This window comes from Neovison vison, chromosome 1 (genome assembly GCF_020171115.1).
Source record: "Neovison vison isolate M4711 chromosome 1, ASM_NN_V1, whole genome shotgun sequence".
Classification (NCBI taxonomy): domain Eukaryota; kingdom Metazoa; phylum Chordata; class Mammalia; order Carnivora; family Mustelidae; genus Neogale; species Neogale vison.
In genome coordinates this window covers 309,739,366-309,754,873 of record NC_058091.1, presented here as the reverse complement: position 1 = coordinate 309,754,873, position 15,508 = coordinate 309,739,366, and the positions used below count along the sequence as shown (strand labels likewise).

The window sequence follows — 15,508 nt, the reverse complement described above, 5'->3', positions numbered from 1 at the left end:
AATTAAAGAAGAACCCCTAAAGCCTGCTTGGCCCTGAGGGCCCCCTTATCTGTCCCCAGAGTGAGCCATCCACTATCTGCACTCTTTGTCCAGCCCTCTTGATAACCATGTTGTCAAGCCTCTAATCACCGTCCTATTCTTCCCGCTTATCGCTCCTTCCCACAACCCTAAGGCTGGAAACCTGAGCTCCATGGCCAGTTCTTTGGGGGAAAGTAAGCTTTTCATTGAAAAACAAAAACTTAAAACCCCACTGAGAAGCACTTACTACTTAGTGGCCAAACCGACCAGCATCCAGGTCCATGCACGACCGCCAGTCACTACAGACACTTGATCACACACCAGCGGGGGGCGAACTGCTAGCCGTGACTTAGGGGCTCCATCAGTGCCCACTCAAGGGGCAGCCTGGCCAGCGTTCCAGCCCGTGGGGGCCGTTGTGGTCCCATGCAAACTGTACCACCGCGCTCCAGGGCTATTCTGTGAATCACAAGTGCACTGAAAACAAGAAGGGTCAGGGCTTTTGCAAATGATTGTCATCTTGGACACAGGAAGAGGACAGAAAAGGCCAGTGTAGACTTTATTAAATGGAAGAAAGACTAAATGAAACCAACATTCTCTGGGGCTAAGGCGGGGGGGGGTCTCCATTATTCAGGGTGATAGTTTCCTTTCTCTGCCCCTCCTTCATGTTGACCCCCAAACCAACCCACCAATGGAGCTGGGTGCTCCCAAACAGGAAGGTGACACTATGTAGCATCATGAAAGCCAGCTGGCACCATCCTGAGCTTCTCTGATCTACCATCCCAGGCTTAAGAAGTCTTAAGTCCCTTAAGAGAGAAAAGAGAAAAGTAATTGACCACCCAAATAAATAAATAAATAAATAAATAAATAAATAAATAAAACACCTGGGATTTTCTGAAAGATTATCAAGAAACTCAAGGTCACAAAGATCAAATGAAAAATGTTTATCTGAACTTCTCTATCCCAAACTCACCCCAAAGCCTGCACGACTCCTCTCTAGCAACCAAAAGAAATACATAAAATACAATTCTAAATTGTGTTTGAGTCTGCAGGGTGTGATTCTTTTTTGTTATAATTTGCACTATAGGGGAAAAAAAAAGTCCCTTTAAATATTATGTAAATACTGGGAAATAGACCACTTCTTCCCAATTAAAAATCCATGGCACATGACTCTGTGTAGCCCCTTCTCCATTCCTGTCAAGTCCCTCCGCTCCTTAGCCATGGTCCAAGTTCCAAGTATTGATTTCCTTGTGCCTACCTCAATAAACAATTAATTCATCAGTGGATACTCTTAAAAATTATCTTCAAGGTATTTTAACTGACAGGGTATCTGACTACTATGAAGACTGGGGCTTCCCCTCTACAGTCCTGTGGTTTGTATCCTTAGTGACTGAAGTCCAAGCATTTACAATGACTCCATGCATTTCTGGAGACGTGAACTTAGTGCACAGACTCTCAAGTCAGGAATGAGCCAGGTGGGGGGACTTGAGGAAGGCCCTTTGGCTGCTATCACCCCTGGGGCATGTCCCATCAGATCCCCACTGTGAATCCTTCACAGGCTTTCCTAGGCACCAAGATAAACCTCAAGGAGATGGAAAGCCAGCAGGTGGGCCTGGAGAAATTGTTCAAAGTTAAATAACATTTGCGGGCGTAAGCTTTCAAGTGAATGGATCTTTGCAATTCCTACTTACCAGCTTGCAGTTTTCTGAATGATTTCTTTTCACAGGCTGGTGATAGGACCTAGGGATTCCATCACTGCTGGCAGACGGAGAGTAAATTTGGCTTCAGGCCTAACTTTGGAGTCTGCTTGGAAGGCACAGACAGCCAAGAATCACTGCCTGGGCCTGCACAACTCTCTGCACAGGGCTCCCCTCCCCCTACCGCCCGTCTCCACCGCCAGCCCCGCCTCCTGACCGCTGCACAATTTACATCCAAGGGGAGTATTTTTTACTTATAGCAAGTTGGAGGAAAACACGAATTTAAGACGTGCATTGTAAAAAAAAAAAGGGGGGGGGGTAGAGTAGAAAATACTTTAACTCGAGGTACCTGGGTTTGGGTTACCTGCTGAGCACCACCTTGGTGGTCTGACCAGTGGCCAAGGGAATGGGAGGGATTCAAAGGTGGAGAGTGGGAGGGCCCGAGAGCAGAGCTCCAAGGCTTGGGATCCCTTCTATCCTGACTGTGACCCAGGGAAAGAGGGGTTCCTACTGTCTTGGAGCAAATGTTTCTCCCTCTCTACAGTTATCTGATAAGCAGAAGCAAGTTTTCCCCAGCTTGAGAGCACCATGAGAAGTGGAGCAAATGATGGGACGTAACTTAACCTTCCTGGGACACTCATAACTGACCTCGATGAGATCTGATCTCTGCAAGCCAATTGGGAACCCTGCAGGAACAAGATTCTGGGGAAGAGAACAGGTCTGTTGTGGTCAGCGGACATCGACAGGAACTCTGAAACCCCTCAGCCAAGAGTCAGGTAGTGGAGACGCCTTACAGCACCAGACCCAGGGCAAAACCCGGTAAAGCGCTTTCATGTGGGGGAGGGCACAGAAAAGGAAGGGAAGGGAAAGAGAGTGAGCTGGGTCCTGTTAGAAATGATAGGGTCAATCAGAGGGTGTTATGAGCTCAGCTCCGCTCCAAACTTTCTGGGGAAGGAGAAACATAATAATTAAAAGCCTGCTGGATTAGCAGAGAAATTGAAAAAGCCATAGAAGGACATTTGAGGAGCAGCTCTGTTGGAACCGGGAGGAAACCAGAGTTCAACACTCTCCTTCCCACACTGAGCATCTGGGCACCGGACCCCCGCTCTGAAAACATGACCTTTCTTTTATACATACAGCCCAGAAATCTCAAACTTAAATAATGGAACTGCCTATCTTTGCCTCCTAGATCAGACTTTAAAGGCATTCTCCTTCACTGACAGGTTAGCAAAGATCCCCCAGTTTGAAATCTCAGAGCACTGACAGGATGTAAGGTAAGGTGGGGTCAGCAGATAGAAGGGACGGCAGAGCCCCAGGCTGTAGAGTGAACATTCCAGGTTTTCCCCTGTGCTCCCAGCTGCCTGAGTAAAGTTAGGATCCTATAGATTTTAGTGTCCAAAATCAATATTTGATGTTACCATTTGGATGCTTTCCAGAAAAAGAAATGGTTTAGGAAAAAAAGTAAAAAAGCATCCAAAGCAAGGGTCTAATACACTTTCCCCATTGAGGGCAATGTCTCACGCCATTCTCTGTATAACACTCTGTGTTACTCTCATGATTCCCCCTCCCCCAGCTATCAGATCCAACACAAATCAACAGTTATTCTAAGGGAGGTCTTAAAACAGGAGAACAGCACAGCGCTTCTTATACCTCGTGTTTCAAAACTAAATATCCTAGCAACATGGAAATTGCTCTAATCATGTACACAGTCAATCTGTTGAAGAGAATGCTTAACTAGTTGTCCTTGAAATCCGGGGAATGTTAGCTCATTGAAAATAACAGAAAACAACTGCTAAAAAGTACCCATCTAACAGTACGTTATTAACCAATGAAAACCATCAAAAGTGACATCAAAAATAAAAATGTCTAAAAATAAAAATAAAAATGTCACCCACCCCTTCGCCCTCCAACAAGCATTAGGAAATACTAAAGCAATTGCAAAAATTATCCCTTGTCACTCACCAAGGGTGAGTCATAAATTAGGACTGGTAATAGAAAAACATAGTCATTTTAAAAATATTACTCTTAATTTGTGTCTAAGTTAGGCTGCCAGTTTGGGAGGAGGCAGATTCAGAATACCCCAATCAGAAATTACATCGGTACGAGGTCAGGAAAGCTCTTGCACTAGGATCCGAACCTTTCAACAATTTCAGCTTCAGCACGCAACTACAAGAACTGAAGAAATGAGACGTTGTTGGAAAATGCTTGCCCAAAAACATCACAGGGCTGGATAAAAATACTTGATTACTACACAGAGAGAGGCATAGGAGCCCTGGAGGCTGGTGAGTCCCAGCCAGCTCCCAAAAGCCATACGGGGTCTATCTGGACATCGGACAGTCGGTGCCAAACTAAACGCTCCCGCGGAAAGTCACCATGTGGACACCAACTGGTGTGGGGAGGGCAAGGTGCCCAAGAGAGAGCTGAGGACGCCCCACAGCGGGAGGCAGAGAGGATGTTGATGCCCTCGGCAGATGGAAATCGGAATGAACAAGAAGGGAGAGCTGAAGACACACTTCCACCCAGAGACAACACTCAAAGAGCAAGGAAATTACAGGCAATTCACATGGATCTCTACGCATCACCTAATTTCAGGTCCTGCTTTAACTGCAGGACTCATCAGAGCTGCACAGAAAGAGCTAGAAGTGATTCTATGACTCTTCTGCTAAAAGAGGGGAAAAACAACCACCACCACACTCTCCTTTAAGTACTCAGGCCCTCCCTGTGCATTTAAAAACCAGTGTTCTGCCACTGGGTCTGGCTGTTGGACGTCACCCGCCTCACCCGTGGAAGTAAAGGCCCTATGAAGAAAATGTACAAGGACACAGAAGCAGGCATCGTGAGATTTTCCCCGGTCGCAGGAAAGCAGCGCTGTTTGACCAGCACAGCAATACGCGGGGAGTTCAGACCCTGCAGCTCTGATGTGACCCGGAGACTCTGTGTTTTGAAAGATCTCCCCCCCGACCCCGCCGACCGCCCAGAGCCTGCAACCTAACAAAACTGGCAGAAGGGAAGTCTCGCAGGTGCACCAGACAGTGACCAGCTAGGCAGGCCGGTTAGTTTAATCGAGTGATTTCATTCTGCTCCGTGGCCTCATTCACAAAACAACCTCACTTTGCTCAGTTTCATAAAAGATCACAGTTCCGAGTTCAGCCCCCAGGAAGCGAACCTGAGCACCCTACGGCCCCAGCACTCGCTTTTGTGAATATCACCGAAACCCGGAATATAATTTCCACTTCGCGGCGGGATCTGTTTGGGCTGCTGGCCATGCACGGCGCTCTCACTGCAGAGATTATGTCCCAGATTCCTTTTCTTTTTAAAACAGCTTTATTGAGGTATAAGTTATATACCATAAAATTTACTCCCTGTAAGCATACAATCCAGTGACTTTTAGTAAAGGTACAGAATGGCAGGAGTGTCTCCACACTCCTGTTGGAGAACATTCCCATCATCCCAGAGAGATCTGCCCGTCCACTGTCAGTCCCTCCCAAAGCCTCAGCTCCAGGCAACCACTAACCTGCATTCTGTCTTTACAGGCTTGCATTTTCTAGACGTTCCATTTGCTAGGAAAGTGACCAGCTTCTTTCACTAAGCGTACGTTCTGCAGCACAGATCAAGAATTCATTCATTTGCTTGCTGAATACTCACCCGTTGTGGGACTGTATCGCATTCTGCTCATCCACTCATCTGTTTCAGCTTATTAAATCCATAAATTCCACTAAGCGACCAGGCTGATTGGCCTAAACTCAGAAATAAAATAAGAAAGGCTACCACAGTCTCTAAAATACTCTAGAATTTCAAAAACTCGGTAAATGGGAGAAGCTCTGTCATGAGGATACAGCACGTTCCCTGGAATTTTTTTGTATGTAGTGCTATTTTCAGTGAGTAAACAACATCCTTGAATTTCCATGTTTTACATTTTAATATATGTCTTAAAGCACATGAAGTGTTTGGGACGCCTGGGTGGCTCCGCGGTCAAGCATCTGACTCTTGGTTTCGGCTTCTGTCATGGATCTCGGAATTCTGAGATCAAGCCCCTGGCGGCACTCCAATCTTGACGCAGACTCGGCTTCTCTTCCTCTCCCTCCGCCACTGCTTATGCACATGCTCTCTTTCTCTCTAATAAATAAATAAATCTTAAGGGGAAAAAAATACATCAAGTGTTTTTATGCTAATTTCCAAGTCAAACTGCCCAGCCCGGAGTGTACATCTGCCCCCACCTGGCACTGCCCAGTGCCCAGGGCAGCTCCCAAGCCCGGAAACCCATCCTGCACTTAGGCAGCTACAATGGGACAAGCCCTGACCCCACACACAGTAGGCAGCTAGTCCTGCTGGCTTAGTTCTATCACTCTGTGCAGATTCAAGGACTTGTCCCCTTGACCCGTCCTCTGGGCCCTAACTCAGTTCTGGAGGTGTGTTTCGTGTCATCATTGCTGAGGCTCTAACACCCTAACACTCTTGCAGAGAACGCCCACCACACTTCCTGTCTCCTCCTCCTCTTTTTCTTCTGGAGTATCTGTTTCTGTAAAGACCCAAAGACCCGACGCAGACGTGGGATTCATACCCAGACCCAGCACCGAGGCTCAGCCATGTCCGAGTCCACCTGTACGTCGCACCTGCAGACTTTGTGCAGGGACCTCAACAGAACATCTACCAACATCCTGACCAGGCGAGCAGCTCTATAAAACCACGGACTTCTGGTCATCATTCCAAACCGAGTTGCCCTCCAACTTTCTTAAAGTCAAGTCCATAGCTATGGCCCCCAGGAACTTCCATGACAGACGTCTTAGAAACAAGCTCTTATTTAGTTCTTACTGCAGGTCAGTGGATATTAACAAAGGCTTAACTCCAGTGTCTGCTGAACAAAGGGAGTTTAATATCCAGAGGAATCGTTGTTGCTTTAGGCCACCAGTTACAATGTTGTCAGCTTTAAATTCAAGAGAGTTGTACAGCAGATGGAAATCTCGGTCCTGGAACAGAAATCCTAGACCCTAGTGGTGATGCTAAAATCGACTGGGTTGCAGGACGGCCAACCGTCGCTGTCCCTGGCCTCCGAAGCCTTCCCTTGGCAGCACGCTAGGCGAACCAGGCAGCCGCATCCTTGGCAGCTGCGATCAGCTTTCGGGTGCCCTCTCCCAGACAAGCCACATCTCCAGTTTTGCGACAGAAAGGGCCATTCTTTGTGTGGAATTTTTTCTGGAGTCGGTTGGAACGCATTTCTTCCGGGAAGTTTAAGCCAAGCGCTGGCCGTGTGATGATTTTGCAAACGACTCAACAGAAACCGCTTAGCAGAATTCTTACTACTTTTTTTGACTCTGCTTTTCTTTGCATAGGCCCATCATAAATCGTTGTCAAATGTTGGGTAAATCTAAACTGATGAAAGAGGCTCTATTTCCTGTGAACAATTTGTCCTTGCTCAGTTCTGATTGTCACTTGCCTAGAACTTATTTAATTTCACATTTCAGCAAATACAGCATTATTTCTCCAGTAGAGCTGGCTTCTGATACCATCACTCTCCTGGCTATTTATCATACGTATCTGTAATTGAATTACCTATTGCAGTAATACGATCTACTCACAAAGGTACATAAAAATGCAACATAAAATAAAACTGCTCCAACATATACTTCCTCATCATCTTACATGAGCCGCAGGATGGCCAATCCCAGAGATACAGCAACAAATAAGGAATGAAAGATGGGAAGATAAGGGATTAGTAGGTTCATGGCCTTCCAGAAGTAAAAGATATTCAGGCCCAGAAAAACGTATTCTCTTCAGAATACAGTGTTTTTCAATATTCATCAGGAAACCAATTCAAACACATGTAGGGGGAAAAAAAGCAAAGAATGGAATGATTTTGTTTTCTTCCAAAACAACAGTACTATGCCAGTATATTTCAAAACCCAGGAAAAGGAACTAAAGTATGACCATCTTTGCTCTTGTCAGAAAACCATTCATGTTGGACAAGAAAAAAAAAAGGAGGAGGAGGAAGAGAAGGAAAAGAAAGAGAAAAAGAAGAAGAAAAAGAAAAAGGAAAAAGAAAAAAAACAGCAATTCCTTTGAAAACATTTCTTGAGCCCACTGTTGGGTTAATCGTAGTTATCAATGTCATAACCCAGGTGAAATGTAACTTGCCTTTGAAGTTGCCGGGCTTCCAAATACTCTGAAATTCAGAGGTAGATCTTAGTTCTGCAACCTTTAGATGGCATAGATTGTATTGTTACTAGTACGCTATAATAATTTGCTTACACACTATCTTCTCTTGGATCAAGTTTTCATTTTGGTAGGCTCATTGAGAGTGAAAAGTTTATCTATGTATATTCCAGTCCACTCTAACTTTTTTCTTCCTGTCTTGCTGTTAGAAATTGATTTTATATATCCAGCTAACAAATTCATCACAGAAATAAGCGATGCATTTATCAAGCATACCAAAAGCTGCCTCTTCAGATTGCTTCTGAATGAGCTACTCGCGTCACGTGTTGAATTTATCATTATGATGCTACCCATTTGTGCAGGGATCAGAGACAGCAGATTGCCCCCTATCTACAGCAGATCACTTCTACAAGGCAGCAAGCAGAGAGATTAAAAAACAGTAATTCTCAACAAAACTTCTGCATCTCGATTTTAAAGGGTTGCCGGAAACATATGTGAAAATGTGTTGTCAATAACTACACAAAGACAGTACAAACAACTCCAAGCACTTAAATATATTCATCTCAGTACTTAAGAAAATAGTTCGCTTTCTCTGTGCAAATCTGCAAACAGATGCAGGTGGACAGAAATGTACAAGGTTGCACGCCACACACTTTGCACTTGGGTGTAACTCAATTTGTTAGACACTGTAATTAACATTTTAAAAATTATTTAACACTAAACATAAAAATTTGTCACCTTGGTGTTATAATTATACTGTAAGCAATTTGTCTGAGTAACTATAGCAACAATTTCAGGAGCATTTTTAAATACAACTTTGGTATAATTTTAGAATCAAGAATTATGGAGGACTTGCGGCGGGATGTAGGACTACTTTTCTCAAACACTGTACCTATATTGCTAAAGAAATGGAGGCCTTGACTCAGACATATTATATACTAATTAATTGTTCTATCTTACAAACTACGTGATTTGCAAGGCAATCCTTCTCGCTGGGATTACTTTCTTTACTTAGCTATTTCTAGAGTTCACGATTACTTGTTTATAAAATGGAATGCCTTTATACCTTTGGCCATTTAGCAAAGTTCTTTTTACCCCTCCCCCACTTTGCTGTCTTTTTATCAGAAGCAAAGCCTCCATTTCAGTGATTTTGTAACCAACAAGAAAGACATTTGGAATCACTCAAAATAATGATCAAGTTAATAAAGACTGGGCAGTGGTCCAGTTAAGCAGCTCTAACATCAGCAGCATTCAACAGTCCCAGGGAGCTGGCGTGCAACAAAGAAAAGTTTTGTGGTTTTAACATTTGTCCCTGAATTAAGAGTGTTAAGTGCCTCTCAAGCAAAACTTCTCACTGCAAAGCCATGCATCGGTCTTCAAAACGTTTGTGCACCGTCTAAAGCTTAGGCAAAAGCTTACATCAATGTGCATATATTTCTTATGGCCCCAGAGCCAACAACTTTTAACAGCCACTACACTGTTTCTGTTTCATTCCGTCCAGACATGGTGAAGAAATAATTGTAAAAGGAAGCGGCAGTGAAGAATGCAGGTTTATTTTTACCGGATTCTGCACATCTCAAAAACTTTTGGACAGAGACAGGCTTTACCACCCAGGAGACCAAAGTCTTTGCTCTCAGCAGGGCTCCTGCAGCTGTTCGCCATTAAAACAACCAAATAAGTTAGTGCAATTCGCACAAGGCATAAAACGATTAGCATCATCCATCTTCTCCCTATTAAGGCAAGTATGCATAAGCTAAAAGCATGTAAAAACAGGTACCAGTTCCTCATCCCTCAGGTGCAAGAGTGTGCAAATGACTAGGTGACCTTGCAACACAACAGATGAGCGCGATTTTGTGGCAAAGTTTTTACAAGAAAGAAACTCAAGGGAAAAGAAAATCTGTATTTCAACTGGCCCAAACCATTACATCTTGGGCTGCTTTTTTTTCCCCCCCAAACAAAACTAGAAAATGGTTGAAATAAGGAAAAAAAATCCATCTTTCATTTGGTATAAATACAGGCATAGACAAGAAGAGTTGTTTAAGTGATAACACAATTTAAGGTGCTATCTTCTTGAACTAAAATTGTGAACTGGTCACTCCAAGTAGTGCACGGTAAACATCACCCATTCTTCATTAATAAAACTGGCACGATCAGCAATTAACTTAGCAATCCTAATTAGGTGTTTAAAAATCTTCCCTAAGTAAAGACTGTTCTTGTCTTTCTGTGTCTACTTAGGAAAGACTAACAGTGAAATTAATAACATATCTGCTGTTTCCAAACTTGGCCATTACGACGGAGCTTTTCTGCATAAGCTGAGACCTATGATTGTACTTCTCAAAAACAAGGTGCAAAAACCATTTGTTACTCCTCGTATTTTAACTAAGGAGCTCCTAAGGAACAAAATCTTGTCAGCATTAATCCTAACTCACATTATTATTATTATTATTATTATTGCTGTTGTTGTTATTTATTTTCTAGTAAATACTCACAAGGAGGAAGACAGAGGCACAGACAGGAAGAGTTTGCAGGGACGCGTTTGTCTCTGTTACGAACCTTTATCCAGATGACCTGTGTTTGGCCACCATCTTTCCAGTCCCTTCTCTTAGCAAGGCTGAAAGCTCCCCGTGGTTAACGGATCAGCTCCCCTCCCCTTCATTCGCTGTGAAATCATTGCAAGATCTGCCCGGTCCGGCTGCTTGCTGACTGGGACCCCCACCCACTCACCCAGGCCGGAGTAACTGCTCTCAGCATCCTCTCTCCTGCTTCTAGCGCTCGCTCTCAGCGCCCCCTGCCGGCAATCCCCCGGCCGCCGCAGGCGCAGGAAAGTTAAATCCCAACTCGGAGCCGCTGCACCCAGGTACAAAGCAAGAAAAGGGCGAGGAGGTGAACGCGCTTCCCGCCAAAGCCCTAGGAATCCCGACCCGACTGCGGAGGGCCGGGCACTGGGCGCCGCGGGAAGCGAGTCCACTGCACTTCTCGGCGACAGTTCCCCGCACATCGCATCAAGACCGGTTTCCCTCCGGGGCCCAAATGTACCTCCGGCCCCGAAACCCTGATCCAGGGGATGCGAAACCGTGCAGCCGCGTTAGACGCCCGCAGAAAGGGACTCGCCGGGTTGCAACCCATCAGGCGTCGCCGAGCCCCATCATCCCCAGCCTCATCTTCCCTCATTAACCAAAGCGTTTGGCGGAGTTGAGCCCAAGTCCCACTGCCTCCCGGTTTCTCACGCGCCCGGACAAACCCCTGTAACTCGAACAGGAGAACCTGCCCAGCCGGCAGGGCTGCGAAGCCCAAGCCCTCCGGACCCCGTGCATCGCTCCCGAGTGCGCTCCTGGACGCGCGCTGGGTGCGCGCACAAAGCCCTACTGCGCACCTTCCCGAGGTGTTGGGTGGGGGTCCCTCCTCGTCCACTACCAGGTCGCCCACCGCGTCGCTTCCGCTCCTTACCTCGGCACGCTGCGACCCCGGCAAAGACAGGGTCACAAACTTCCAGCCCGTGCACTAGCTCAACTGTGGGTACCCCGCACGGACGGTAGTCCTAATCCTGTACACACAGCCACTGGCTGTCCCCCGCCCAGCGCCTGCGGATTGACCCTACCTGAGACTGACGCGACCCGCCCGCCGACCACTGCCGCCCCCCGGGTCTCGGCCAGAACGCGACACGGTCGGGGCTGCGGACACGGCCACGCGGGGACCGGGCGGGGGTCTCTCACCAGGTGCGAGGCGCGCTCCTCATGCGCCTGGGGCCCCGGAGCAGCTCGGAGGGTCCTCTTCAGTGCACCCGCGAGGGAAGTCGGGGCAGCGGCGGCCGCCGCCCCCTGCCACTTCCCCAGAGCCACCCGCCACTCGCCGCGCTCCGGGCTGGGGACGTCGGTGTGAGCGCCAGCCGCACGGTTCCCGGGCGCGCAGCTGGGCCGTGGGTAACCAGGTTCGCGCCCAGCGGGGGCGACGGGCGAGGAAAGCCAAAGTTGGGTGCCCCAGCCAGCTCCAAAAGGGAGCCACGGGTAGGAGAGGGGAGCCCCCGGGAAGGGCCACACGGGCCAGGCCGCCCTCGGCCGAGGGCAGGCGGTGGGTGAGAGCCGCCACCCGGCACGGGCCGCGGCCGGCAGGGGGCTGCGGAGCCCACCCGCGGTGCGAGGACAGCGCGCGGGAGCCGGCGCAGCGAGAGCAGCCGCCGCCGGCGCCGCCTTCCCGGCGAGTAGAGCTGAGCGGGGAGCGCGGGCGGGGAGCGCCAGGAGGGGAGCGCGGAGCAGCTTCGCCCCGCCCCTGCCCCGCCCCTGCCCCGCCTCCTCCGCCGCGCCTCCTATTCCCCTCCCAGCCCGGGTGAAACCCGAGCGCCCCACCCCGCGCCTGACCTCCCTGGGCCCCGCCCCCCGACACTGCCCTTCCCGGGACGCGCCCCCCCACCCTCGCCCCGGCGGCCCCTGTACTCCAGGACCCCCTCTCCTTCTTTAGTGCGAGTGCGCCCGAGCGTTGACTTTCGGGGATTCCCTGTACCCCACCTCGCACAGACCTTTGTGGCTCCCCCGCCCCCCAATCCGGCCGTTCATACGTGGCTGCTGGCTGGGGTGGGGGGGGGAGGCGGCGGCGGGTGGGGGGAGGGCGCGGTATAAAGGGCCGGAGGCTGCGCGGGCTGAGACCCGAGACGTGGCGCGCCCACCCTGCCGGCCTCTTCTCCAGGTACGTGCGCGTCCCCAGGCGGAACCCGGCCTTGTGGTGGGGGTGGGCAGGGGCCGCCGGGGCCTCCCGGACTCGGCGTTTGTGATTTTGTTCGTTTTGTGTGACATCCACATGAGTGTTCTGAGCTGGAAACTTTAAAAGACCGGGAGAGTTGCTTCGGGTTCTTGGAGAAGCTATTTTAGGGTGCACCTCCCGGCTAGTTCGGCCGGATTTCAGTGGAAAGAAGTTAGAGAAATGAACAAATCCGACCAAGCCAGGGAGGCAAGTCAGGGGGTCCCCACGTAGCCACGCTGAGCGCTGAGAAAGGAACCCTTGGACGGACAAAGTCAACTTGTCCAATTCTGGACTAAATGTTACTTGTTGCACTTTCGCCGGATCTGACGGCCTTATGGAGCAAGTATTAAAGTGAAAAGTCATGATTGGAAAGCATAGTACCTTTCAAAACGCCTAGAATTTCATACTTTGTTGCAAAGCTTCCCTTTGGAACCCTGAAGGGCTGCGCATGACCCTTTCCCTCTGGATGGGGGTGGGGAACGCTATCCCGGGCCTTTTTTTTTTTTTCTTTTCATCTCGGCCTCAGAGGGTGGCTTTCAAGTTTCCCTTGAATAAGGAAACGCATGAACACCCCCGCCGCCGTCCCCTCTTACCGCAGTGACATAGGATACCCCTATGGCCCTCACTGACAAACCCACTCCAGTGTCTGGTTCTTGGGATTTGTCACGCGGGGAAGGGCCCAGTGTGCCTAAACTGTGCCATGGAGCCCATCTATAAAACAAAAAACACTTTCCTGTCTGGAAGGTGGCATGGCTCACCCAGCTCCAAGAGGAGAACAATAGAAATACAAAGTGATGCTGATTTGTCTTCACAGTCCTTATAGAACATTTCCAAATGAAGTAGTCTTATAATAAGAACTAAATAAAAGCAGTCCTGAAGGCTTGCATGGAAGGAAGCCCAGCCCCAAGCCTCCAGTTTCTCCCTCCCACGAGTGGCAGAGCTGCTGTGGGTACTCTAGCCCTCACTCGGATTTCCTGTAAGACATTCAGAGGAAATGTCAGTGTCCCAGGGCCTCTTTGTAGAAGCATTCTCCCCTGGGTTGCGGTGCCAGGGGCCCTCAGCCTGGTGCAGGACAGCTGCCAGGATCCTAGAGCCTTAATGAAAAGCTTAACTTCTTGTTTCTGTGCCCAGCGCGCAGGACACTAGCTCCTTCCTGACTTTCCCATTGATTCTTCTGCCTACGTGGCACAGCAGCCTAGGATCCCTCCTTGGGAAGAGGAGGCTGGCCAAGGTCTAGCCTGACTGCTCTGTTCCTGGGGAACTGGGGGGAGGGGAGGAGTGGGGAGGGCACAACACTGCCTTACACTTGACCTTGTAGCCCTTGAGTGAGTGGACCTGTGGAGCCTACAGCCACCAGGAAACAGAGGTAGAAATTAGGACCCAAATGTGTTTAGCTAATTTTTGTCATTGCCCCTCAACATTATAGTTAAAAGACAAGTACACTTTAAAAAAAAAAAAAAAATTCTTGGCACGTTGAGACTTAAGCAGTGGGAAGAAAATAGACTTCTACACCATAACCCAGGAAGGATCATAGCATAATGTTTAATATGTAACTTTATGTTGGGGGGAGTCAGTTTTATAGGCAACTTACAAGCTATAAGGAAGCATTGTTAAAATATGTGTATTTCCTGATAATGAATTACAAATTAATAACAAGAATGAGAAGGAGGGAGGGAACCAAATAACAGAGAGTGCCTCCTTAGTTTAGAGTGAAATGGACCCAAACTGAGGGTGTGATTTCACCCTGTGATCTGGGGAAACTGCCTTTATTTTTCTGAGCTGATCTTTTCATCTGGGGCTGGACCAACCTGCTGGCAAGTGTGTCTTCACTTAGCATGAAGGAGATAGGAGGTTAAGGTGAGACCCTTGCCGGGGCCCAGCACAGAAGGCTCTTTCCAAATAAAAGTGTTTTAAAGAATTCACAGATATTCTTTTTCCCAAAGAAAAAAAAAAATTTCCCTCTAAAGTCGTCCCCCGCAGGACTTCCTCCTGCATGGGGCTGCTTCTCATCACATTGTGAAACTAGAGGTGATAATTTCCAAACAAAACTGTTGAGTTCTCTTCTTTTCAAGATAAAATTCTAGCTCTCCCTGAACGGTTTCTGATGAGCCAGGCACATAATGTAAACAAGACGAGAAACCTAGCCAAACACTCGGTGAAAATGATGAACCCTGGGGCGCTGATTCATGTGACTTGAAAAACGCCATCCATTTCCTGATTCACCTTAATTTCTTCGTGGGGATAGGAGGGGTCTCTTCTGTCTCCGAGATTAAGTGACCAGTTGGTCTCATCTTTCCCTTCCTCCCTTCCAACTGAATTCCAGCCACATTGCTCGTGACCCGGCCTGTGCAGCGGAGCAAAGCCAGGAGGGGGCTGGACAGACCACCACAACCACCACCCAGAAGAGGTGCTGAAGACGCTGTGGGTCAGGAGTGCCCCAGGGAACCCTGGATGTTCGTGATCTTTAATGAGTGGACGAGATTGTATTAACATCATGAAAAATCTAAGTCCGGGAAATCATGGCCTCTGGGCGTTTACGGGATACAAGAAATCCTTCACAGGATTTTCCTGTAGATAAGGGGGGCGGGTACAGTACAGTCGTCAACCACCGGTGTTCTTTTTCTCGGGTTTTCCTTCGTTTGGATCCGTGGCCTTTAAGAATTAATAAAACTGCTAGATCAAAAACCCCATCCGTTTTTGTCTTTAGAGGGCCGAACAAGGGTAAAATGATGAGCCATTTTATGAAATCTGCCTGGGCCGCTTTTTGCTCCTGTATTTGAAGTATGGACAGATCCGTGAAGAGGGCTACAGACGATGCAAACTTCAGTTTGACCGATGAAGAATCACTAAGTGAGGACAGTTCAGGGAGCCTTCGGCCCAGACTCAAGTCCCTTGAGCTTTACCAGAAGCTC

General features: G+C 48.3%; 1 protein-coding gene, 1 long non-coding RNA gene and 1 other non-coding gene across 7 annotated transcripts in view; 2 read left to right on the top strand and 1 right to left on the bottom strand.

Annotated features, from left to right (window-relative positions):
- Positions 1-12,030, bottom strand: part of SEMA5A (semaphorin 5A) — a 468,307-nt gene extending 456,277 nt beyond the window's left edge. For 4 of the 5 annotated variants that reach the window (XM_044233900.1, XM_044233929.1, XM_044233920.1 and 1 more), the window contains exon 1: positions 11,576-12,030. The gene's annotated coding sequence lies outside the window, so the exon portion shown is untranslated. Of the gene's footprint in view, positions 1-1,706; positions 1,822-11,575 lie in introns of those variants that run through there. The other variant, XM_044233910.1, reaches the window with a different exon arrangement.
- A 423-nt stretch (positions 12,031-12,453) lies between these two features.
- On the top strand, positions 12,454-15,281 carry LOC122902397. The gene is made up of 2 exons (XR_006383802.1): positions 12,454-12,542; positions 14,920-15,281. It is a non-coding gene; the product is annotated as an uncharacterized LOC122902397 (long non-coding RNA).
- Positions 14,751-14,820, top strand: LOC122898323. Its single transcript, XR_006382990.1, has one exon. It is a non-coding gene; the product is annotated as a small nucleolar RNA SNORD123 (small nucleolar RNA).
- Positions 15,282-15,508: the final 227 nt, after the last annotated feature.